The sequence below is a fragment of the Pogona vitticeps genome, chromosome 3, assembly GCF_051106095.1.
Source record: "Pogona vitticeps strain Pit_001003342236 chromosome 3, PviZW2.1, whole genome shotgun sequence".
Lineage (NCBI taxonomy): Eukaryota > Metazoa > Chordata > Lepidosauria > Squamata > Agamidae > Pogona > Pogona vitticeps.
In genome coordinates, this window is record NC_135785.1 from 117869344 (window position 1) to 117895453 (window position 26110).

Genomic DNA, 26110 nt, shown 5'->3' on the forward strand with positions numbered 1-26110 from the left:
TTTGACTTGAGAACCGCCTTCCAATACGGATTAAGTTCTCAAGACAAGACCCCACTGTAATTTCAACTGTTTCTTGACATGTTTATTTCTTTCACGAATTTTATCCAATTACGTTTTTTCATTTCTGAGACCAAAGAAATTAATCATTCTCCAGCCAAAATGGTTTCTTCGCTCAATAGATTTTGTTCAAATGATGAAAAATTATTATTTACTTGACTGACTATTTCCAGTGTTAGGCCTTGGAGGAAGTTGGTTCTGTATCCTCAGGGTATGGACAGTGGAGATGATGTTTTCACTGCCTCAATGAACTAATCATAGTCATCATGGTCTGGACAAATGTTCTATATGATTCCATCCAATACTTGCACTAAATTTCTGCCAAACAGCTTTTTAAAAAATGGTATCTCCTGTGGAACGATGTTGATGGAAAGACTGCCACCATGGGTTGACATCTCATGGGCCAGTGCTGCATATTTTGGAATTGAGGTACAGACTGACTTCACATGCTGTTGGGCTATAGTTTCACTAGCAAAGATCAAGCCTGGGTTATAACCACATTACCATCTTCTTCTGTTGAAAGACGGGGAATTTTCCTGTCATGAATAAGAGCTAGTTGGGGTGTTTCCCTTATTTAAGCAGAGATCCTCCTTTGTTATCATTGATTTATCCCCAGATACTGCTGTGGCAATTGACATATCCGATTATAAAACTGTTGTTGGGAGTTTTTTTTTATTTATGAAAATTATCCAGTTTTAAAGAAAAAGCTTGCATGAGATACTTTATAAATGAAAGGTGCAGTGCAATTACTTAGCTCAACTGTTATTATCTCTATATCATCCTATTCTGTGATAGCAGTAGATAATACAATATACTGTAGTGCAAAACCAGTGTGGTAAATAAAAAAAACCTAATAATTAATTAGGCAACTGAAGCAGAATATGAATATATTACGCAGACTAGAGGCAAAGAAGCTTTTTTGGTCTGAATGCCAAGCTTACTCCAGGCATACACAAAAGGAGGGGGCACATGTCAGAAGGGGGCAGGGGGGCAGAATCCCATTCACACACAGTCTCTGAGCTAGATCCTCTCCACCTTTGCCCTTCTGATCAGGACAGCTGAGGAATGACAGGAACCTCCAGGAGCCACTGCTTCAACAAGCCTAAAAGCAGCTGTTCCTGGCTGAGTTGGCATTTCTTGCCCCTCAACTTTGCCAACTTTCTGAGCCACTACCATCTCAAGATGGAGATGGCAGCCCAGTCTTGGGCTGACTTCCTTTTCCCCATCAGGCGTATGCACAGAGAACTACCACTTCAAAGCCCTCCAGCAGATTTCACGGCTCCTGAGGGTGTAGGCTTCCTGACTTCCTCCGAAGTTGCAGCTTTCTTGAAGATAAGGAAAAACAAAAGAGTTTGTGTGAGGGAGAGTAGCTCCACCATCTCAATCAAGGTAGGGTAAAAATTTTCTATCCTGCCCTAGACTGCAATCCCACACACATATTTACACGGGAGTAGATTTTTCCCATTTTCCCCCAAAGCTGTTTCTTATTTTTTTTCTGGAAAAGTTGGGGGAAAAAAAGGAATGTAAAATATGTTATTTTACAATGATAAACGATATGTCTGTGACATGGTATTCAGACTATATAACATGAAGATCTTAATAAAATACTTCTGAGATTTTATGTATTTATTTCTTGGGAGTCAGGATGTGACCTGACAACCAAATTGGATTGGGCTAGATTGAGTTAAATAGGGTTTCTTTGAAGTGCAGTACGTCATTTCAGGGCAGGAAACAACAGGGCAATTTTAAATTTAAAAAGAGAGAAATCCCCTCTCCGGTCTCTCCCTTCATGGGGGAACAGGAGCAAGTTGCAATTGAAAAGATTATTTTTATGTGATTAATGTGAGTTGGCTTGCAGATCAACCAATTCAATGCTGGACAGAGTGGGTCTTTTTTTAAAACACACACACACAGCTGCATCCTCTCTTGTTTTCTTCTGCTGTGGAATGGGAAGAAGCTTTAAATTTCCTATTAACTAGTTAGTTCATGAAGCAGCTTAAGCAAAGTGATGATCTCAAGGATTCAAAAGGCACCCTGTCTTGCACTAGCAGAAAGGATACGGTTCTGCCAACAAGAACAGGGAACTGTAGCAAAATTAGGAATACAACTGACAAAGTCTGTGGTTAGTATAGACAGTCTTTGGCTGATGGAACATCCCCCCCCCCCCCCGCTCTGGTCTTCCTTACTTAACAGAATAGGTTTCAGGATAGAAGGATCTGGGAGATTAGTCTGTTTGGATTACAGCAAACGGCATTTGATTTAAAGATTTCCCATCTCAGGGAGTTATCGCTATTTATATGTAATGAGCAGAACTAGAAACTAGTTATAATTTGCTTTTTTCTATATTGCTATTTTCACATCTATAGCGAAAGTGTAATTGTATACAACTTGAAATAAGCGAAACTGGAATTGTGCTAACATGAAAATAAAAGAAATACATGCAGTTAAACAAAATACATTCCGTATTGGAACAGAGTTGTACCAACACAGGAATCAACATAGGGATCAATCATAGGAATATGTAAGGTGCTTATACACTCTGCAGCTGGATGGATAGCTCAGTCGTTTAGGAGTTCAATTCCCCCACTGTGCCTCCAGGGAGACGAGCCAGCCTGTGTGTCCTTGGACAAACAGCAGAGTCCCAGGGCATCCTCCAGAAGAAGGGAAAGGGAAACCACTTCTGTTTATTCTCTACTTAAGAAACCCTGGGAAAGGGTCATCACAAGCTAGAATTGACTTGATGGCACATGATTATTATTTATACAATCTGCAGCTTGCAGTATTTAGAATGAAAACAGGCAGTTTAGAAAACTACAGGAAATTTGGACCGTTCTTTTTATGCTCCCTCTGCTAAGGGCTTGCTTTCTCCTTTTCTGTGCAGGTTTTCCCTTCCTGCTCTTCCACACGGTCACAAAATGGAATAAAGAGCGTTTTGCCATGTAGCGACGGCTCAAGGACTTTACCCACTGCCACGGGTCCCGTTAGAGGAGCCTTTCATGACTCTCGGTGTGTGCGTGTGTGTGTGTTTGTGTGCGTGTGTGTGTGTGTGTGTGTGAGAGAGAGAAAGTCCAGTTCTGGAACTCGCTGGCCACACACCCAAGTGTGCGAAGCGGGAAAACACGCCCGGAGCTTCATCTCCCTTCCCGGGCCCGGTCAGCCGGTAAAGAGTGAGAGAGGCACCCGGCGAGGTCGCCTATTACACTCACACACTCAAAAGGCTCACGGGTTCGGGCTGGGGATGCCCTCCTCCCCAGCGAACCTCCGGCCGCTCCGAGGCCAACAGGGAGCGGGCCGTGAGCGGGCCCAGGCCAGGAGGAGGAGGAGGAGGACAGGGTCTAAATACATCGCGCGTGGGCAGAGGAGGGAGCGCCACGGGCGCAGCCGTGGGGGCGAAGCGTCGGCATGCGCTACCCCGCACCGCTCCCTTCCTCCCGCGGAACCCCGTCGGCGGAGACACCCATTTCCTGCTTCTGCTCAGGAAGGGACCGGGCGGGCGGGCAGCGGACCGCGCTCTGTCGCCTGGACCTCGCTCGCTCCTCTCCTCTCCTCTCCGGGCGGGCGGGCGGCAAAGCGGACGGAGGCGTTTTAATGAGGGAGGAGGAGGCGGAGGAGGCGGTGTCGCCGCCGCCCATTGGCCGCCCGCTCGCGTCGCGGTGAAGTCAGGGCTTCTCTGGTTGCCCGCGGCGAAAGCAGAGCGGCGAAAAATTGCGGCGGGGAACCGGCGGGAGTCGTTGTCCAGGGAGCGAGGGAGACGGAGAGGGGAGAGGAGAGAGGGAGGAGGAGGAGGAGGAGGCCGCCGCCGCCGCCGCCGCCCGTGTAAGGTAAGTGAGCGGAGTCTTTCCTTCGGGAGCTAGGCCGAATTGTCACGGCCGATGCACGCCGGGTCTCTTCAGGGGAAGAATCCGCTTATCATTAGAGGCGCCTTAGGAGGAGGACGGCGTGTGTGTGTGTGTGTGTGTGTGTGTGTGTGTGTGTGTGTGTGTGCATGCATATATGTGTGTGTGTGTGTGTACGCGCTGGTTCATAAAGGCCAGGCTCTGTAGGCTGGATGGAGGCTGGAGAAGGCATCGCTGCGAGTGCAAGAACCAGCCTTTCAAAAGCCCCGAATATACCTACCTACACCCTGCTTCTGCTTCTCCTCTCTCTCTCTCTCTCTAACACACACACACACACACACACACACACACACACACACACACACAAGAGCATATGCTCAGGTTTTAAGAAAAAGCTAATTGACACGTCATTGGTTATTCGCGTTGCCTGGATACTCGTGTGTGAAAATTTGTAATAACCTCCGCCGTCCCCCCCCCCCTCCACAGTCCTAGCCCTACCCGGTGGGTCCCTGGAGGCTCGCACGCGCCACCAGATTCCCTGGCTTTGAACGCTTTGAAAGAAATCTTTTGGTTCCGAAAGAAATCAGCTGACGGGAGTCCATTTTTAAGGTTGGTGTCTGTTTTGGATGGCGACCTTGAAATAGGCAGGAGAATGCTGGGGTGGGGAGGTTCAAAGGCAAGGGTAAAATTGATGGAGGAAAGCCTGCCTGCATTGTTTCCAAAGAGTGAGGATGTTAATAAAGCGTGGATGTGGCTAGGAGTAGAAAAGGCATAGCATCTCCTACACTCGGAAAGCTCAAGGGAGCAGGGCTTATGTGACATAGTGGAAGTAGCTGTTCATCCTTGTCTGCAGAGCATTACATTTCCAAGTATCGGATCATCTGGGAAAGATCCCTTGGATAAGCCCCATGGGAAAGCAGAGCACGAGTGTCCTAAATCGTAATGCGTTGGCGCTTGCTTGCATTTTGCAGTAAGGCTGAGGGGAATACTGCACTTAGAGAAACCACAGAGCAAACGGGGTGCTATATTTTGGTCAACCAGTTTGGGTAGCAATAGGATTGTTAATAACTTTAAAAATGCATTTTAAAAACAAGCTATATTTTCTCCCAGGTGTTGACTAATTAAAGATCATGAGAGCATTCTCCCGGGATTGCTGTTGTTCAGACTTTTTTTTAATGTGCAATTATTCTCTGTGCTGAAATGTTAATAGCTATCCATATAGAGCAGGACTGTGGACCTAAGGGTACTGATTCCACTCAGGTTTACTTACATGTGAGTACAAAACAAAGTCAGCATCTAACTGTCTTCTTTTACCCTTCGTATTCCAGCCTGGTAGATCTTGCAGTCTTGAGGCTGGGGAAAAACTTGGCCGTATGCTCCTGTGAGCAAGAAGGGTCCCACTAACTTATTAAATGTGTTAGGAGAAAGAGGGAAATCATTCCGAGTGGGTTGTTCCTATCTCGTTTTGGTCAGAGTGTACTTTGATCAGCAAATTTTATGCCAGATTCTAAAAATACTGATGGCGTATGGAAGATGCTGGTCTGGTTGTGAAACTGTGAACATGATTTTGTCTTTTTCTCTTGTGAGCTATATAATCAAAGATTTAGAGTGCTCTTCCTTTTTTTTACTGACAGATGTTTTCTTCCCCAACGGAGATTATTACTCCAGTCTGAAATTCTTGCCTCCTCTTCTCCTCCTCCTCCCCACATCCGGTCCTTCCTGTGGTAGAATTGTGTATACTTTTGGGACACTCTGGCATCTTTTAAAGAGAGTCTGTGGTCTGATTCTCCTATTTCTACGGAAACTTGCAATTGTTTTTAAAGGGTTAAAATTTAAACTCTTGTGGTGGCTGTCCTAAGAGTGTCATTTGTTACTGTTTACTAGTAGATACAAAGGAAACTGCTGTGTATCTAATACATGGATACATAAGGTACACATACATACTTCTCTGACACATTTTATACTGTGCCTCCTAATACCTCTAAGAATTACTGCCACATTCCAGTTTCTGCTATGTGTAGATTTTAGGATTTCCCAGCAGGGATATTAAAATAGGAGTTTCCACACTAACCTGGAACCCAAGAGTTAGCATACAGTGACACAGAGACATGCCAGTTATTAGAATAATCTGTTATTTGGAAAGTTTCCTTCAGAAAAGAAAAAGAGTTGAATATACCAACCAAAGTGTTATCACTAGACCTTAAAATCTAGCACATTCTTAAACCAGGACATCCTGATGATTTGGACAACAGATTTGACATCTAGCAGTAAGAGTATGGGATGAGGTATGCTGTTTGATGAGGCCCTTTGAAAGGTCAACTAAAACCAGTGGTTCTTAACCTTGGGTAATCCAGGTATTCTGGGACTGCAAATCCCAAAAGCCCCAACCGGCATAGCTGGTGGTGAAGGCTTCTGGGAATTGCAGTCCAAGAACACCTGGGCTACCCAAGGTTAAGAACCACTGAACTAAACTATAAAGGAAGAGCATTTGAACCAAGGTACTTCTCAGGTAGCCCTGGACAGGTAACGGCTTCCAGAAACATGTTTGTGAGAGAAGTTTGCGAGCTACTGTACATTTGTTAGTACATTCATACTTTGTAAAAAGTGAGGTATGAGCTTTTTTTTCTGAGAACAGATTTACAGAAGTTATTTAAAACTATGTGTTGAAATCAAAGCCACTAAAAATTGCCCAGTAACTTTATACATATAATTTATTTATTTATTTTCCCAGAGCCTATTAATATAAAAAATGTTAGAACTTTTCATATTGTTTTAAACAGCTGTATTCTGTGTCCCCTAAGCATATTTTAAGGACTGACACAATATTTGGACTTGAATTTATGCTACAGAAACATTGAATCTACAAATATAGTGTCACCTATATAAAGGCGTCTGTTACAATAATTTGAAGGGAGTGGTGAAATGAGGGGCCACAAGGAAGCGGCTCATGTCAAAACAGTTAGAGTGGGAGCAGATATAGGTAACCGCAGGAGGTTTTGGCACTTGTGTCTCATTGCATGTATAGGAGCGACATCTTTTCTGTTTCATAGGCTGGCCATCATATACAGTACCTGATCAATTGCATGATCAGAGAAATACCTGGCACACAATAAACAGCACAGAACAAAGGTCATCAGAAAGCAGCAATTCAGAACTACCACCCCACCCAAAGGCCCTTATAAACTTCCCCTCATAAAGATGGTAGCACTCACTACCATTATATTTCCCGAGTGCTGAACTTGTATTTATCTGCAGCATGGATGAGGAACTTTTAGTCCAGTGAGTTTTTTAGACTCCAGCTTTCAAAAGCTCTTGACAGGATAGCCTGTTTTAAAGGCTTATAGTTACGGTAGTCTGAAGCATCGGAAAGTTCAACAGTTTCCTTCTGCAACCTGCAGCATATACTCTTTAGTGCTGATGTTTTTAAATGCAAGCTCTACTATGTATTTTGAGTAAATAAACACTTGTTTTGGAAGCATTGTTCTCTTTCCTAAAGAGCAAGTATTTTATAATATGTCTCAGTTTTCCAAAATATCTAATGATTACTGTATATTGAAAAAGTCCTCCCTTTTCCGGTCATGTATTTATTTTAACCCAAGGCCTGAGAATTTCTGCAAGCAGTGATGTCATGCTTTTGCACAATAATTGTACTTTGGGCATCAGAAAAACTTGGTTAGTGATAGTTAATGTCTGTCCAGGCCACACAAGAGTGCACTTAAATTTAATATGATACCTAAGTGTCTTGCAAGTGAAAGACCCTGATGTATTATGAGGAAATCAATCTGTGCTTAAAACAAAAACAACACATACACGCGCACGCGCGCACGCACACACACACACACACACACACACACACACACACACACACACACACACACACACACACACACACAGACCACCGTGTGTGTGCAAAAACAGAGCTTTTCATTGCTGTGGCAATGAATCCTCAGTGATGTGATCAGCTGACATAAAAGGAAGGAAAGCGGCAGTACTAAATACAATTTAGTAATTATGCAGCACATCAATCAGTCATGTCCCCCGAGGAACAAGAAGTTTCTATAACATTGCCAAAACCTCCAAAGACACAAAGAGCTAAGTGGCCTCATATAGCTTTGCCAGCTTTTAGAAATTGAGGAAGTTTTTAATGTATGTTGTATGTTTCAGCCGTAATGGTGGTTGTGAGGTTGACATAATGCATCTCTGAGCAGGAAGTTATAGCTGTAGGGTCTTTACAGCTGTCTAAAGGGACCTGGTTAGCTCAGGTGCGTGCAATTCTTGGATGACATGGGATACATTGAGGCCTTTGATAACCCCACTAGGGGCCATGTTGTTTGTTTGTCATAAACCAGTGGTTCCCAACCTTGAGTAACCCAGATGTTCTTGGACTGCAGTTCCCAGTAGCCTTCATCTCTATCTGTGCTGGCTGAGGTTTCTGGGAGTTGCAGTCCAAGAACATCTGGGTTATACAAGATTGGGAACCATTGCCATAGGCCATCAAGCTTGCTCATTCCAGTAGGTTATTTACACTGAAAACTAGATGAGTGGAGCATAGCCTTGCTGGTTATCTTTGACTTTGTAGTGGCAGCTTCTGACCCCTACCCTGCCATCTTTCTGGATTGCCCTGCTGGGCTGAGCCTAGAAATATGGTATATTATTGGGACTCTGGCCTTTCCTAAGAGAGTTGGTGTCTGCCCTGCGGTTGATAAGATTTAAATAGCTTTCTGGAGATGTTCTTATTACCTCAGCAAGCTGTTCAGTTTAAGCACTGCTTGATTTCTGGGATGGAGAAATATATTATGGTGTTGATATGGTACTTCCTGAGTGTCTCCTTTCTTTTGTTTTTTCAAGGGGCTCACTGGCTTTCAGGGATACTGGGTTCAATTAATTGAACAGAATGTTGAGTAGAGTAATATTTGTACGAAACTCTCAGTGTATCTAACCAGTCACTGTTTGAAGGCCTTCTGTTTCTCTGCCACCGTTGTGTCTACACAGTCATCCAATGGAGCTGTTTGGGTGGTCAAAAGCCTGTTTATGTTTCGGCCTACTAAAAATTGTTTAGCTTATTGTAACCAGTATGCACCAGCCAGTGGATGAAGTCACTCACTGACTTCACAGCATTATTCAGACAGGTCCAGTGGATGTAACTTTGTTTGTTTAGATGTAATCGATAATTCTGTGTTTGCACAACTAGAGGGTGTTAATAGCTTCCTTAGAGAGGTAAGGCTTACTGGGTGCTTGTTTGACACCTACCTTTACTGGTTTATAAAAGCAGCTGGGATGTGGGGAGCTAGTTTAGTGGTGAAGAATAGTTGTGAGTGTATCTTTGCAACAAGATGTAGTTCTGATTTGTTTAAACAGAACACTCCTTCCTCTCTTTTGTTAAAGTAATCAGCAAATCTTGCTGTACTGTGTAATTTCCAGCTAATCTCTGATATACCATTTTTGGTGGTAGAGCATATGTGGAGGCGTTTCAGCTTGAGGGGCTGTAGGATGAGACAAATCACCTAGATCCATTTGTATCTGACTTTAAGCCTAGATAGAAGACAGAAGCTGTTGTAGTACTCTTGGAGGAGGATCTGTGCTGGAAGCTGCACACCAGAGGAATGTCTCTCTTGCTTTGGCTGAACCCCTCAATGACTTTTGATACCACAGATCAAGGTATCCTTTTGCAGGGCCCTGTTTGTGACTAGACTTGAAGTAGGGTGGTGGCTTTGGTCTTTCGTATAGAGATGAGTTGAGAAGATGTGATAGTGGATTCCAGTACAATTGCCCTGTAGAGACCTCAGGTCTCTTCTGTCCACTCTATTGAGTAGACACATGAGAATACTGGCAGGGATTATTGAGGCTGCCACCAGCTTTTGATGATACTGAAGTATAGCTGTGCATTTCATCCAAAGCTCTTCTAATCGTAAACCAGCGTCTGGTGGACCAGATGAGAGCAAACTCGTTCAGTCCGACAAAACAGAGGTGTTTGTGTTCAGTCAAAAGGCAGATCAAGGAGCCGTGATTCAACTCCACATTGCAAGCATAGTCTTACCATTTATAGTTGGACAGACATCTGGATTCTGTCCTGTATCCGCTTACCCAGATGTCATCAGTTCCACAGAGTTTCTTTGTGAGCACTCCTGTCTTGAGATGCCTGATCTGGCCATATTGGAGGCTGCGCGGGTGGGGGGGGATATTGCATACGTGGCAGCCCTAGGTTTGTTGAGCTAGGGGTGAGAATCCAACCAATGACCACCAGGGGTGGGATTTGAAGCTAGGTTCCTGACTTTTGTTTGCAGCCTTCACTTTTAAGAAACAGACCTGACATGGACATTTCCTTTGACTTTGGGGATTCCCCCCCCCCCCACTGCACTGGCCACAGTATGTTGGTATGAAGCCTGACGAAGACTGGTGTACATCGAAAGTTAGCAGTTTTAATTATTTTTTAATGTTTAGTACTATAATAAAGTTATCACACACTTTTGCTTTTTGTATTGTGTAAGGACCACATGGCTTTCTTTGTTTCTTTGATTTGGCCACAATTGCACACACCTTAGTTATATCCTGGTTGGACCTTTGTAATGCATTCTGCATGGGCTGCCTTTGAAAAATGCATAGAAATTTGCTCTGCTCAGGAATACTGCACTCAGATTCTTTTTTACTAAGGCCAGTTACAAGCGGACATGTAACTCCCTAGTTGCAACGACTTCACTGCTGACCAGTCTTCATCTAGACATGATTCAAAGTGATGGTTCTAATTTAATAAAGCCCTACACGGCTTGGAACCAGGCTGTTTGAAAGACTTTGAAGTACTGTACGGATCTCTTTAAAGGTCTTCAGGGAGGTCCCTTCTGTTGGTTTGGCTGCCTCAGTCCTGGCGTGCTTATTGAGGCTGTAACACAGGGCTTTCCTGGTGGCTGGTTCCAGGCTCTGCAACTCCCTTTTAGGAGAGGTTTCCCCTGTGTTTTTCTTCTGGTGGCAGGCAAATATGTTTTCATTTAGAAAGGCCTTCTGCATTTAATTTGGATTGATAATGGAGGGTTTTACTTGCTGTGTACTGTTATAGCTTTTCTACATATGCTTTTTAGTTATGTGCTTAATTTGTTTTTTTGTTTTTGTTTTAATTGTATTATTTCTAAATTTTAATAATGACTTCTGGTACCTTAATTTAATTAATATACTGCTGCCTCCTACGAAACATTTAATGATTCTTTTTGTATGATTCCTGATACCTGACAGTATTTGATAGCTGATTTACCACATGATATATAATAACTGGACATCATATGAAAGCTTTATAGAATTCACACTGGTGCTTATCTAAACAACTGCAGGTTGCTAACAAGCAAAAAAAAACCAAATTGTATCATGAAATGTAATGTTCAGAGTATGAATTTTAACTTTAGAGTGTGAAATTCCATATTCCAAATATGGGTGGGCAAATTATAAACTTTTACAAATCAGTTAACCATAATATGTCTCACAGAAGAAACCATCTTTAAGCCTGTGTTGGTGTAATACACATACTAATCACAGAGGAAGAACTTGAGGGAATTGCAGTATTCATTGAATAGCATTTCATGGCAAGAATGACTACAGTCCAAAAGTTAACCTTTGGAAAGATGGTTTTGAACGGCTCTGTCTCCAGGTTGAAATTGCAAAAACTTGTGAAATTACGAGAGCGTCACAGTGACGTGGGAGGGGATTTTGTCAACTGGAAGACACTTTCTGTTTTTGCTTCCAGTATGTCTGCACTGTGCTGTTTAAGAGGACGCTACCCCAGAGAGAATGAATTATTTAAACACTCTGTTTAATATTTTACAATTGCTTTTTGATACTGTTTTTGAATGACTCATATGGACACTTCTCAGTAGTTTTGAGTGCAACAATTTGGCAAAGCCACAAATGTCAATGAACACTCCAGCTTTTCCTACTCCTGGCCACAATTTCTTGACGGCACCCAAGTGAGCTTGACCAAAGTCAAAATATATGTCAGTGGTGATGAACATAAGCAGCACCTCAAAGAGCCTTCGCTGCTGTCATTATGCAATTTGCCGGAGTGGCAATTATGCACAAGGAGACAGGCATTCCCTCCCTTTACAGTGTGCAGGCAGACATGGATCTTGTACACACAAAGACACACATATCTATGTGCTGCTTGCAAACTGGTGCCTTTTGAGCCAACTGAAATTTCCCATCGCTCTTCAGAGGCAGCCCCACATAGATCATGTTGCAGCAAACTAGATGGGGTGTAACTAAAGTGTGTGGCACTGTAGCCAGATCAGACATCTCAAAGAACAGCTGCAGCAGGTGACTAGCTTTAGCTTTGTAAAGGTACTCCTGGCTACTGCCAAAACCTGTGCATACAGGCTGATGGCTGAATCTAGGAGTGTAGCCAAGCTGTGGACCTGAGTTTTCATGGGGAAGTGTTGAATTGCATAATGCATTAAACTAAAATATCTTCCCTGGAGTTAGATGGAAAAGAGAGATAGAGTTGAGTGTCATCAGCATATTGGTGGCATGAAAACCCAACGTTCTGGACAATCTCTCCTGTGTGTATGTATATGTTGAATAAGATGGGGGATATAACAGAATTTTCGTCAACTCCACAGGCTATCCAGCATGGTATCAAACAAGATTCCCCCAGCACCTCCTTCTGAGTTCACCCCTCTAGGCAGGTCCAGAATCACTAAAACTATGCCTCCAAGTTCCACTCCTAAGAGGTGGCCCAGAAAAACATGACAGTCAATGGTATCAAAAGTTGCTAAGAAGTCTAGCAGAACCATGTCCTCTGTCCTGTTCTCAACACAGGTTTTCCATGAAGGCAGTCAAACCTGTCTTTGTCATTACCAGACCTGAATCTAGATTGAAATGGATGTACTGTAGATAATCCACCTCATCCAGGAACCTCAGGAGCTGTGAAACCACTACACATTCCCACGCATTGCCTAAAATTAGAATATTGGAGACTGACTAGTAGTTATCCTTTACAGAGGTGCTGAAAGAAGTCTTTTAAAGGCATGCTTAAAACCTGCCTTGCTCCAAGGAGGCATTTGCCATTCCTCTTATCTTATTCCTCTCATGGCTGGTCCTCTCTTAGGTGCTTTTATAAGCCAGAAAGGACAATGGTCCAGGACACACATGCTGGTTTTCATCACTCTGAGCATCCTGCCCCCTTCCTCGGACTGCACAAATGGGAACCTATCCATCATCATGGGACAAGAAGGGGGCAAAGTTACAGCCACTAAGTCCTGCATCAACTGCAGCACCCAAGTCAGGGTGGTCCTCAGCCATGTAGTCTGCAAAATGCTGTGACAGAGTCTTTGAAAAGGGTTGTTGAATGGTCTGCACCCTGTTCATGTGGGTGAGCATGTTTCAGGCAAGCCTTTGCTTACTCAGAACTGTTCCAGTGGATGATTCCATGTATTTGCACTGTGGCAGAGGAGAAGGATAATTTTTTTGCCACTGTTACCATAGAGTAGGTATTCCAATAAGCTGTAGTCTGTGCTTGGTTGGATTTGTTCTTGATTTTTTTTGGGGGGGGCGCTGTTGATATGACATCTGTCCCACCCATTTCCTCTCCACTAACTCCCTCATAAACAAGAAGTTAGTCTGGCTCTTTGCCTCTTGTGGGATATGACATCAAGGGTTGGTTGTATCCACTGCCCAGGCTGGCTCCCCATTCCAAATAACATTTAAAGTTTTTGACAGGACCACCTGTTGTAGTAACAGGAACGCCTCCAAACAGCCAACAGGAAGCCATTTGGATCCATACGCTTCTCAGGGTTGACCATCTTAATCAGCCCCCCAACTCCTGCAGAGATTCAGAGTTCCAGTAAATCTAAATTAGATAATTCCCACTAGGTATTGATCTGTCCATGACTACAGAAGTGCAGAGAGTTTCTCAACACCTAGATCATTGTCATCCCACCCAGTACAAAAAAAACAAGTCTAGCATATGCCCAGCAATAAGAGTGGAGCCAGATGCCATTTTGGACAGACCTGTGGTCATTGAAGAGAACATGAAGTCTTGCTCACTTCTGACAAGATGCCATAAGCATGGATATTGACTTCCCCAGCATAATAAGCTCCAGTACCGCCCCTGAGACCAGCTTGACTAGCTCAGAAAAGGAGGCACTTGAGCATGGGGTGGTTGGCATGCCAACAGAATTCCTATACTGTGCCAGATATCCACTTTGGGGTGTATACACTCAAAGCTAGCAGGTTATGACATCCACTGAAGTGATGAAGTCTCAATAGACCACTGCAATTCCCCCTGCCTAACCCCTGGTCTCTTCTAGTGCTGCACAAAGAATCCAGGTGAGCAAAACTGGGAGATACAAATTCCTCAATTTCATCCCCTCTCGTCTCCCTCAAAAGCTTGAGAGAGGCTTCACTTTGTTTGCGGAAGGGAGAGTAAAAGCAAGAATCTCAAGTATTCCTCAGCCATTTTCTGAGGATGAAGAAAGGAGCCATTCCTTCTCTTTCCTCTACTCCAGATGATCAAATGAGGCAAAAGAAAGGCTGAGATGAAGGGGGAAAGGGACCCATTTCCCCATTGTTCAGCTGCCTATTCCAAACTGCTGGCTTCCCTGAATACCCTTCAGCAAGACCCTGAGAAAGGAAATGGGGAATGGAGATACTTAGGAAGCATCCTTTCAAGGCAGTCTGACTACCCTGAGAGAGAACCTGCTTTTCATGGCTCTGGATTCCTTGACATGATGTGAAAAGCCAGGGAGGAGAGGAATCCTTTTAAAGCAGCCTAAGAAGGATTCCTCAATTTCTTCATGAGAAGAGAAGACTCCCTGGAAAAGATGCTGATGTTAGGAAAGTGTGAAGGCAAGAGAAGGGGACGACAGAGGATGAGATGGTTGGACAGTGTCATCGAAGCGACCAACATGAATTTGACCCAACTCCGGGAGGCAGCGGAAGACAGGAGGGCCTGGCATGCTCTGGTCCCTGGGGTCACGAAGAGTCGGACACGACTAAACGATTAAACAAAGAAGGAGAGAGAAAGAACTTCCGAGCTTAGATTAGTCTTGTTTGTAATTGACTGAGAAATACCCACCACTGCCACCATCCCCTTTTATGCTGTGTTTGTGTTCCTGATTAGCTCCATGGAGCCAGATTGGACCCAGATATGGGAGAGGAAGTCCCATCAGCTTTTCACCCTCCCTCCTGGGAACATCTTGAGCTTGTGTGATTGTTCCCTGTGCTCAGAACAACTCTTTGGTAAAAGGCAACTGGCAAAGCAATGGTGAATGCAGAAGGCAGCAAAGTAGTGTGCCAGACCGAATGGTAAGTTACGGAAGAGAAGGAGGAAAAAGAAAGTGGGCGCTGGATGGCAGCCTGACAGGATGATGGTCACTGATCATCTTTGAAGGTAGAAATCTTTGTGGCAAGGCAATCCTTGTAAGCTTGATACCACCTCTGCCAGGGAGCAAAACAAAGGCAAAGTGAAGAACCAAAAGCATCAACAGCATCCTTTTATTGATGCCCTCTTTACAAAAACAGCTGTGCCTTTCGCAGTTGTCATTAGGCGAGTTTGCACAAAGCATCTGAAGGCAAAACCTACAAATCTTGGTGTTTTGATCCTTGGCCAGCTGCCCAAAGGGATGGAGTGGGAAAAGATCTGTGGTGTTTTTGTGTGTGTGTGTGTGTGCGTGTGCATATGGGTTGTGAGAGTAATGCCTGGATGCCTAGAGAAAGTCACCAGCCCTGCTGTTTGTATGTGTGTTTTGTGTATATGTATCTGTGTGCCTGTACATATCTCAATTTTCCATCTTTCCTAGTCATCTTTATCCTCTTAAGTCCTCCAGAGGCATTTCAGTTGAATGCTGACCTGCTAGTTTTGCCTGCTGTCCGCAGAGTGTGCTAAGCTGTTTAGTTTCTGTATGGAGGGTGAGACTTCCTCTTGCTGGACGAGGGGCTGGCTGTGCAGCTGTTTTCGCATACAGGAAGCCCTGGGAGGCCGAATGGGCTCTCTCCTTCAAGGGCCAGCTGCTATTCTCAAGCTGCAGTGACTAAAATGAGAGGGGATGGAGCAGCCAAGGGAAAAAAGGAGTTCTAAAGCAGCCTAGGCCTGGTGTGGATTCAGTCATGGGAGTTTACCAAAAAGGAAGAAAGGAACCCTCACAATACCAGCTCAAATTCAGTGAAGCCTAGTTAAAGTAAAATAAAGGGATGGTCATATACATATATGCAAGTTCATAGTGTGAGCAACAGATATCTGTTGGGGAAGTCCAGTTACCCTTTATGGTTGTTATTCTGGTTCGCTATCTTGAGAATTGCTAACAGAATCCATTACAATGAACATGTACTTTCAGGTATCTAAAGGTGTGATCAGGTGGAACTTGATCTTGCTTTTTGGACCACTATTGGTACAGTCAGGTTCAATCTGTTTTCCAGCAAGTTTACAATATATCAGTAATTGCTAATTAGCTTGGCCCTTTTCTGTGGGTATCCACACCTTTTCAGACCTCCGACAAGGCTATTGTTTTTTGTTTAGCATGGCTAGAATCAATCACTCTGTTTTAGTTTCTAGCATGAGTGGTTGCTGGTATTGAACCAAAGAAGCACTGATGTTCAGTTCTGTGTCAAACCAGTGAATTGATATGTCACCCCAATTAAAAACAATAATCCAGCTTTCCTCTGCTTCCTACATAGAAGGACACAGGAGGGGATGTTAGGCATGGAGGCTAAGTGGGAGAAACAGGCTTAATAGGGTCGCTTTGAGGTGCAGTGTGGTTTCCTGTCCCACAATCACCTGATCATTGTGTGTAAATGCAGGGATTGTTCTAAATTAAAGATCACACTTTCAAGCAACCCTGTTTAGCATGATCTGTTCCTGGATAATTTCAATGTCTAGTCATACCCTAACTTATTGAAATTCTGGCTCACCCTAAAAAAATATTTTTATAGGGCTATGTCCCACAGTTTTCAGTGGGGCTTTTTTCCTGAATAAACGTGGTTGATATAGAGTGGTAGAAAATTCATTGCCAAGGCAGGGTTGAATAACTCCACAACAACACATTATCTAAGCCCTCTCCAAGAGTTTTTGAAGCTTGTAGCTTACAGAAGCTTAAAGAGTAAACATGCAGTGGGGGAGAGTGGGGAGAAGTCTGGGCATTAGCTCGTTCACCCTCCATTGCCCTCTGTGTGTAGATCGGACCCGCTAATCAAAAGGGGACTCATCATGGGCTTTAGAACCCCAGTGTGAGAGTTCACCAAACTCTTTAGGCATCTCAGAGCTTGCCTCCTTCTTGGGGCTAATTAAAGACAAATGTCTTGTTGCATCTAATTCTAAACCATCAACATTTCTGGTAGCTCAAGAAAACTATTAATATCAACAAGGATATTTAACCTCACACAATGGTGTGGTGAAGGGGTTCGAGTCTTGCACATGGAAAGGGTTAAATGCAGAAGTTTCTAACAGTGCCACATCTGTGACCGGTATGGATTCCTTTAACTCCTGGCCCAATGGTATTGATAGCAGGGGCACCTGGTCTCCATTACAGGGCTTGAACCCTGACAGTCCTGATCTTGGAGTTTTTGGAACTCTCATGCTGCTGGGTCTTGAAATCCTTTCTTCTCTCTCTCTTCTCTTGTGCTATCAAGCCCTTTTCTCTCCTATTTTTCTTCCCTACTCCCTAGCTTCCTTCTCACCTCAATATGAGGGTTGCTTCCTTCTCACCTCAACAGGTTTTACCTCTCGGCTCCTCCTCTCTGCCTCCTCATGAGGAATCATTATTTTCTCCCATTGACGAATCCATGGATTCTCCATCTAAATCCATTCCCATCCTGGTGGGAGTGTTCTCTTTTCCTTGTTTTGATTCTACCTCTCCATCTTCTACCTCCCCCTCTTGCTTCTTTCTCATTTATATAGTTGGGACCCAGACTTATCCACGGTCCTGTGTTGACGGTGGTGCAGCAGCTTGGGTCCCCTTTCGGAGCAGCAGGGTGGGAAATGGTGCCCGCCATGTGGTGCCCTGCATAAAGGACCTTGGGAAGGCCCAGCCTGGGCCCAAGAGTGAGGGCCAGCCCTGGATTGGCTGGCATGGCATGCAGAGGTGGGGCATTCTGCTGGCAGACCTGAAGGGAGGGGTTTCTACTCTGGTCCACCAGCATGGCATAAGAAGGGATGTGCAGTGGAGTCATGGAGTGGCATACGTCCATGTGGTCTCCAGACAGAACTGCCACCCCTCAGGGAGACTGTGACACATGGGTCTTCCGATCAGCTGGATCTGACCCAGTGCTTGGCCAGAATAACTGCCATCCCGATCAGTAAAGATGTGGTCTCATTATCCCAATTATGGTGTGTGTCAGTTATTCATAGACCCAGCTGGCTTAGCAGTAGCCCATGCAATCACTGACTCCTCCTTCCCTCCTATTCCCGCCTTTTCCAACTGCTGTTTCTCCTCCCCCACTGTCTTCTCTATCTCCTCTTTTGACCCAACTCCTTTCCTCAGTTGGTTTTCCTGCCTCTGCCAGCAATTGTACCCCATATCTCTGTATTACTTCTCATGGCCCTTTTAATTTTGCCTCATTTCTGTCTCCCATGGGGTGGTCCCTTTCCATTTAATCCGGGGCTTTCCCTTCTGAACCTCTATCGGTTTTTCCCATTTCTCTGTGGGGAAGGATGGCACTCAAGTCAGGATGTTACTGGGCCAGCTATTCTCACCGCACTTTGTTCTAAATCCTGTGAGGACAGAAGAGACTGCTTACCTTCCTTCTCTCTCCATGTGGGAAGGCAATAAGGGCAGTGATAGGACAGATGGCAGGGGTGGCATACTTGTCTTTGATTTCCCCCCTCCTGTTTTAAAACATATAACTCCTAAGAATGTCTGAAAAGCATTCCAGTGAACACAGTGGGGAAAAAAAGAGTTCAAACATACTGTTCCACATTTTCCTCTCCGAACTATGCACTTCACAGCAAGATAACAACAGATACAAAAAAAGAGATTTGAACAATCACATAAGGATAAAAGCATGCAAAAAGCTTATCGTATTAAATTGCAGTGTAACTAACTAATATTACAATGCAGTTCAGTTTAAAAGAATTAAAATATATATCTATAGGGTTTTTTTTAGCACAGTAAGTATCTGTTAAAAGGCCTTTTCTTCAGTAATTAGTCAGTTGCGAAAGGCTGACCAAAACAGAAAGTTATTTTCCTGCAAGTGCAAGGACATCAAGGACAGATCCAGCCTATCTTGACAGAGCTGAAGTTGCCAACTACATTCTTAGCTGTGTATAGAGGCGGTTTGCGTTTATCTGCATTATTTAAATGCGGTGTTTAAAAGGTTCTTATCTAGGCTGCCGATGTACCTCAGTACCTGCATATCAAGAGTTCTGTATCCCTTGAAATGGTTGTTAGACAGGTGTGGCTGCGTACAAGAGTAAGCACTTTAAACATGTCCAAGAGGAGAGCCCTGTTAATCTGTCGCAGCAAAAACAACAAAAAGACTTGTAGAACCCTAAAGACTAAGACATTTTATTTGCCGAAAGCTTTCTTGGACCGTAGCACTTTTTTTTTACATTGCATCTGAAGAATGTGGCTAACAGTCCCCACAAAAGCTCATAGCAAATGAAACATACCGGTCTTTAAGGTACCACAAAACTTTTCACTAGTTTTGCTTACAGTGGTGTAACCAGTGCCAAGAGCAGCAGCAATCCAGGTATGTGGTTTTCTGCAAGGCTTTTAATTTTGCTTGCATTCCATGACAATTTGCACGTGGAAGCTTAGGAGTTGGCATGAGGTACCCAAGGTTCCCTGTAAGCTGGGTGGGTGTGTGTGCGCACACCTATGCCTCCCTCCGCACAGCTGTCTTCCCCCTCTGCGCAACAGTTGTGTTAGGTTCCGGTTGTGGCAGCACCCTGGGTGGGGGTCACGCTGGTGCGCAGAAGCAAAGTTGTGCGTGAGACAAAGGCTGAGCCCCACCCAGCAAAACTGAAAGTTACAGGGTACGTTGGAGGTACCCATTGAGATGTTTTGAGAACTTTAAACAGTTACCAGTTTAATAAAATACCTGTTGGATGTTCTGAAACATCTCTTGCTTAAGTATGCTTCCAGTTTAATATGAAGGTCTGTGCACAATGTTTAATTTGGAGCAATGTTTAACTTGCTTTCAGACCTAAAATGGTCTCAGGACCTTTGAACCAGAATTGCTCAGCATAGTGGAATGAATTAAACAAAACAAAGATATTTACAAAGTGGTCGCTTGGGTTGTGGATTAGAGAGTGTGTCTGAGAGGGTGTAATGAAATTCTGTGAATCATCATGAAGCTACTTGAAACTTAAAACATAGTGATTTCTTGCTTTCCAGAAGAGTGGCCAAGGTGGGAGTTTGTATGACTGATGGTCTCCAGGATCCCACCAAAGACAAAGTAAACAAGCAAACCAATAAAAAACTTCAAGCACCCTCCCCCCAAACGGGAGAAGAGTTGTAGTCTAGCTTTCTCACACACAAAACACTTGCCTTCTACTTGTATGGATGAATCAATGCATACATGCATTTATTTGATTTATATACTGTACCACCCTTCTAGTGGACACACTAGTCTGGGTGGTTTACAGATTAAAAACTCTGAACCCCACATGACCTGAATATAAAAAACCCTCTCTCTGTGTGGGAAGCATTCAGTGGTGAGAGTTACACCTGTAGCCTCAGATAGTACAACTTTTCACCATTTCAGCAAGAACTAAGCCTAGATCAGCATGGCTGTTGGGCAAGCTTGTGCCACAGCAATGCTTCCTAACGTGAGTTTAAAAAATATAATTAGGACTAGTTTTGTGTTCCTATCAGCCTTAATGTAAACTAAGGCTGGCTTAATGAAATCATAATGTGAGATGTTTAACAGGAAAGAGCAAGCTGACTAATGGCTACAAAACCTTACTATTCTTAAAGTAAAACAAACAAACAAAAAACACCCCCCAACCCCCGTTCCTAGTTACAAAGTAATGAAGAGAGTCATATATACTGTGTTTCCCCAAAATAAGACAGGGTCTATATTAATTTTTGCTCCCCAAACTCAGTAGGGCTTATTTTCAGGGGATGTTTTATATTTTTCATGTACAACAATCTACATTTATTCAAATACAGTCATGTCATCTTCTGGTTGTTGCACAATGGCGGAGGGCAGGGTTTCACTTAACTGGGGCTTTTTTGGGGGGTAGGGCTTATGTTACGAGCATCCTGAAAAATCATACTAGGGCTCATTTTCAGGTTAGGTCTTATTTTGGGGGAAACAGGGTAACTGTTTGATTTTAGAAAATTAAGGTATAAGTCCGAGTTATGGTTAACTGGTAAAACAAAATTCAGAGTTAGGTAATATCAAAATATCAAACCAAAATGCAGCTGACGTATATGATGTTTCTCTGTTCTCTCTAAAACACTTCATCATCATAAATGGCATAAATTGTTTTGCTTAGTGAGGGAGACACACTAAGCCCATATATTTGGCTGAGTATTGTGATCCTTGTCTACAGCTAACGTCCAAGATAGAAATAGTAGCCTGAATGGAAGTACAATATAGGTATGAATGTACTGGTTTACACTCAGTATATGTGAGGATGCATGGTTGATGGCTGCACTCCATTTTTAAGGTTAAAAAAAGCTGGCTGAAACTTGGTACTGTACTTGCCAATTGCCATGGTTGAAGCACCAGAGTTGGCTTAGAGCAGAAGTGTTAAGGAATATGGGAGTTTGCCTGAGGTAGTGCACTTGGGTTAAAAAAGTCAACTTAAAGCCAAACTGAGTATTACCTAGTGGATGGGGGAGATGGAACCCTCAATGTAGTTGTACACTGAGAAGAAAAACTCTTCCATTGATGCTAGATTCAAAATAACTGAATACAGTTTTTTCTGTAGCAAAAACAACAACATCAACAACAAAAACAGAAACATAGCAAATTTAGCCATTTATGGGTAGAATTTCTTATTTTTATTTTTCTCCTGGACCACAGAACTATTTACATTTTTTAAAATGTGCAAAATGTTACAGATAGTATTGCTCATATCACTGAACATCAGAGTATGACACCTTGTCTCTTCCAGTAATGGATCGCTAAGAAAGTGTATTTCGGGTATTATGTGTTACATTCTATTTCACGTTAATACACAGATGTAAATACAACATTTCAAAGTAGGAACCCTTCCTTTTGGCTATCATGATGGTCTTCCTGCAAGTGTTCTTCTACTTGAAAGGGAATTAATTTAGGAGTCTGTTTATAATTTGAACAAAAACATGCTATAGGGAGCGGTTCAGTTGTCCCTCCCTGTTGGGTAATAGCTTTTCTGCTCTGCATGTAACACAAAATTAAGGTGGAGTGGCAAGGAGTGGTAGAGAAAGCTGCTTGACATTACAATCAGACTTGTTTTTCTCAGATACTCCCAGAAAGAAAACAAGCTTTAAATATCTGCTGTTTTGGAGCTGGCGCCGAAACATTCCAGTCTTCTTTATTGTTCAAAACAGGCTGGAATATTCAGGAGTGAGGCTGAAGGAGTCCCATGGCCTCAATATGTAGGAGGAGGCTAATGTGCCCCGTTGTAAGTTAAATTCCTTCTTTCCATGTTACATTTTTCCTGTGGAATTGTCATGTCTTGCGACATCCAGATGACATTGTCTGCTTTATTGTTTCTCAGTATTTGTGTGTGTGCGTGTCTGTTGTGTATTTTCTGTAAGCTGATTTACACTGATATTTTGCCTTTTGATGCAATTAGAATACTAACCTACTGAGTAAGTTAAGAGAAAGCATAAGTAGCAAGGAGAGGTTGAGGCAACTGAAGCCCCACAATTTTTGGTGATTTCTCTCCCCTTATATGAGGTATGCAGCAAGTAGCAAGGGCTGCTTTCGATTCTGCAGTTGGGAGCTGGTGGAATCGGGAGATCAGTGCATGGCAGGGGCAAGCCATAGCGGTGGACTTAGATCAGTGCTTCCCAACTTTGGATAATGCAGGTGTTCTTGGACTGCAACTCCCAGAAACCCCAGCAGAGCTAGTGGTGAAGGATTCTAGGAGTTGCAGCCCAAAATACCTGCATTTATCCAAAGTTGGGAAGCATTGATCTAAGTCCATCGCTGTGGCTTGCCCCTGCCAAGCACTGATCTCCTGACTCCATCATCTCCCAACTGCAGAATCAAAAGCAGCCCTTGCTACTTGCTGCATACCTCATATAAGGGGAGAGAACTCACCAAAAATTGTGAGTTGGTCCCTATTTATCTACTCACATTTTTACGTGCTTTCAAACTGCTAGGTTGGCAGGAGTTGGGACAAGCAACGGGAACTTACTCTGATGCGTGGATTCGAACTCCTGGTCTTTTGACCTTGCAGCCCAGAGGCTTCTGCGGTTTACCATGTTCACTGGCTTTCTCTAATGGACAGTTGTGATAATTTCTTTTTTAGAAATATGTATATAAAGAGAGAGCCAGTGACCATGCTAAACCGCAGAATATATATATATTTTCTAGGACTTTTCTTTTAATACAGTATTTTTAATATTTTCAGACCATGGATAAATGAATCCTTGGATACTGATCCTGTGGATAAGAGGGTTCTACTGTACACAGTACACAGTACTGTACACTGTACAGTAGTTCTACTGTAACATGATGTACCAGTGGTTTGAAATAGTATAAGGCTGCTTCATACGTCAACTTCACATTATATCAGGGAACACTTAATAAAATCAGCCCAAAGCATTCCATGATCAATGAAGATCTAACAGTGGCAAACACACGATTGCTCTCATCAGAGCTCAAGCTGTCACTAGTAGCCAAAAGGTCTATGCTTCTAATGTTGATTAAACTATAAAAAAGGGGAGGAAAGCCCTTTATGTTGTTTATTTATTGAGAGTGTTCACATCCTGTTTTTCCATTGAAAAGATAGCTCTCAAGGCATAATTTCTTAATTTCCACATTTGTGCAATTATTTTCCTTTCTGAAGGGAGGCGGGAGATAATTCTTTATCTCAGTAAGATAATAATTCTAATATACTGGAAGTTCACTGTAAACAGCGCATGATGGAACAGGATGTATCCTGTAACAGTGGGGAATGCCCAGCTGCATGCACCAAATACTTTAAAGGCTGCCATGCCGTACAAAAGGGATGGGATTCATTGCAAGGCGTAGGAGTAATACAGCTTACAGTGGCCAGGCAGCCCTGGAGACTCTCAGCTGTCTATGAGTTTGTTGGCAATACTTTCTCTTCTGTACAAATAGCATAAATTGTATATATATGTGTGTCACTCACTGCACATTATATTTGGACATAGATAAGCAATCTTTTTCAGTAATTCCATTTTCAGTCATAACCAGGGAAGTAGAGGCACATTGAAAATGAAAGAGTTGGGTGACTAATAACTCTTCCTTTTCTCCTTCACCAGCTTCCCCAACCCCTTATATAGGCTTTAAGAAGTTCTTAAGTTACAAAGACGCATGCAGCCTGCAGGGCAGAGTTCTTTGGGTCAGTTCAACAGGACACAGCTGCCCAAGTGGTTTGTTTGCGGTTCAGTATGCTTCCTAACAACGCCAGTGAGATTCAGAGCGGGGACCGCCATGACTGCTGGCGTGAGTGCTCTGTAATAACCGTCGCTGGCACCCTGTTCTTAATTTATGAGCTGAAAGGGAGGTGTGAGCAATACTTGCCCATGTTTGTGGAGATAGTCACTTTTGATACTGCCTTGCCCTTCCGACCCTAAGAAAGTTAAGGACCTTTACATTTTTAATAATGGAGAAAGGGCCAAAACTGTTTCTTATCCTCGCTACAGATGTGATGTGAGAATTGTATTGATCTTAAAAGCTCTTCAAGTGTCATGTACTGTAGTGTATGGGTTGTGAAGTGCAGGGGAGGTCTGAGCACAAAAGAGTTTTTCTTTCTAATAATGAGGTACATATACAGGTTTGTCTACACTTGAATATTGTTTCTGTGTAGACTTGAACAGTTTATTGCTCGGTCTGCTGGGTGATTGTTTCTGTCTTGTACCAGTGCTGTGCAAATGCCATATGATGAAAGCCAGAAGTTGAAATGCCTTTTCTGTATGAGAGAGTTGCTTTCCCTATTTTGGTAGGTTTTAGTGGTCAGAGTTATTCAGTGGTTTTTTTTTTTTAGGTTGCAAGATAAGTTATCATTAACAAACTTCAGTCTTAGGAGTGAGGAAACCCTATAGTTTAGTGTTGGGGCACATGCTTTGTACCTTGAAAGTTTCGGGTTCAACCCCCATCCTTAATTAAAGGGTCTTTGGAAAGATGAAAAAACTTCAGCTTAAAATTGTGAAGAGCTACTGCCACCAGGAATAGACACTGAAAAAGTATAATACATAAACATAAATACTGTTTTTGTTGAATGATCTCAGAATATTAAATGCCTTTTTTTTTAAAAAAAATAATATTTTAAGTTAGTGTGGCAATGAGCCACCTAAATTCTGAATGTAAGGTCAACAGAGAGAAGAGGTTATTTTCATTATCCTGCTACCAGCCATCAATGTCCTCCTATGAATGGGCACAAATTCCCCCATTACCCACTGAAAGATCTCAAAACTCTTTTTATTTTACCGTACGGACATATGTAGGCAGCACCGTATTGATTGGAAATGTATTAAAGAGATCAGATGCCTGAGTTGTTTTATTGGATCTGATATGCGGAGGATAATCTGCTTTCATTTATGACAGGTAACTCAGTAGGAACTGCCACCTACAGCATGCTGTGTTGCTTTTTTTTTTTAACCATAAAGAGTTTAGTTCTGTATTTCTGTTGTACTCTGCTATACTGATTGTATACAAGCCTGTCTGTTCTGTTGTCGGTTGTTTGCTCCACATTGTTTATCTTGCCCCAGATATCATTCTCCTTGTAAACTTGGCTTAGGGCTGCAATGAAAGGTATTTTATACCATGTATGGGCTTCTTCTCCCAGTGCTATTTTAAGTAGAAGTAGTAGTTCCTCGTGAGTTGTGATTTGAGTTTGCATTCATGTGTAATAGGCATCCTCACAATTTCGTCTATTTTATGCTTTCTGTGAAGAGATGCATTTGCTGCATTGTGGGTTTCATAGACCTCTTCTAACACAAAATAAATATATTATTATCTGCACGAAGAGAAGAAAGCACAAATGTTGTGTTTCAAATATCCTGAGCAGAAAAATTATTGTCATCTTAGTAATTCATGCAGGCATTTCAAACTAGTGGAAGTATTCCAAACAAGATTACTGAACATCTCAGAAACACAAGTCTGTACCAACTCCT

The 26110-nt window shown here is 43.0% G+C and overlaps 1 protein-coding gene across 50 annotated transcripts in view; it reads left to right on the plus strand.

The window, feature by feature from the left end:
- Positions 1–3740: 3740 nt before the first annotated feature.
- The window catches only part of SORBS1 (sorbin and SH3 domain containing 1), a 166668-nt gene continuing 144298 nt past the window's right edge, over positions 3741–26110 (plus strand). For all 50 annotated transcript variants that reach the window (XM_072994897.2, XM_078390592.1, XM_078390608.1 and 47 more), the window contains exon 1: positions 3741–3878. The gene's annotated coding sequence lies outside the window, so the exon portion shown is untranslated. The remainder of the gene's footprint in view (positions 3879–26110) is intronic.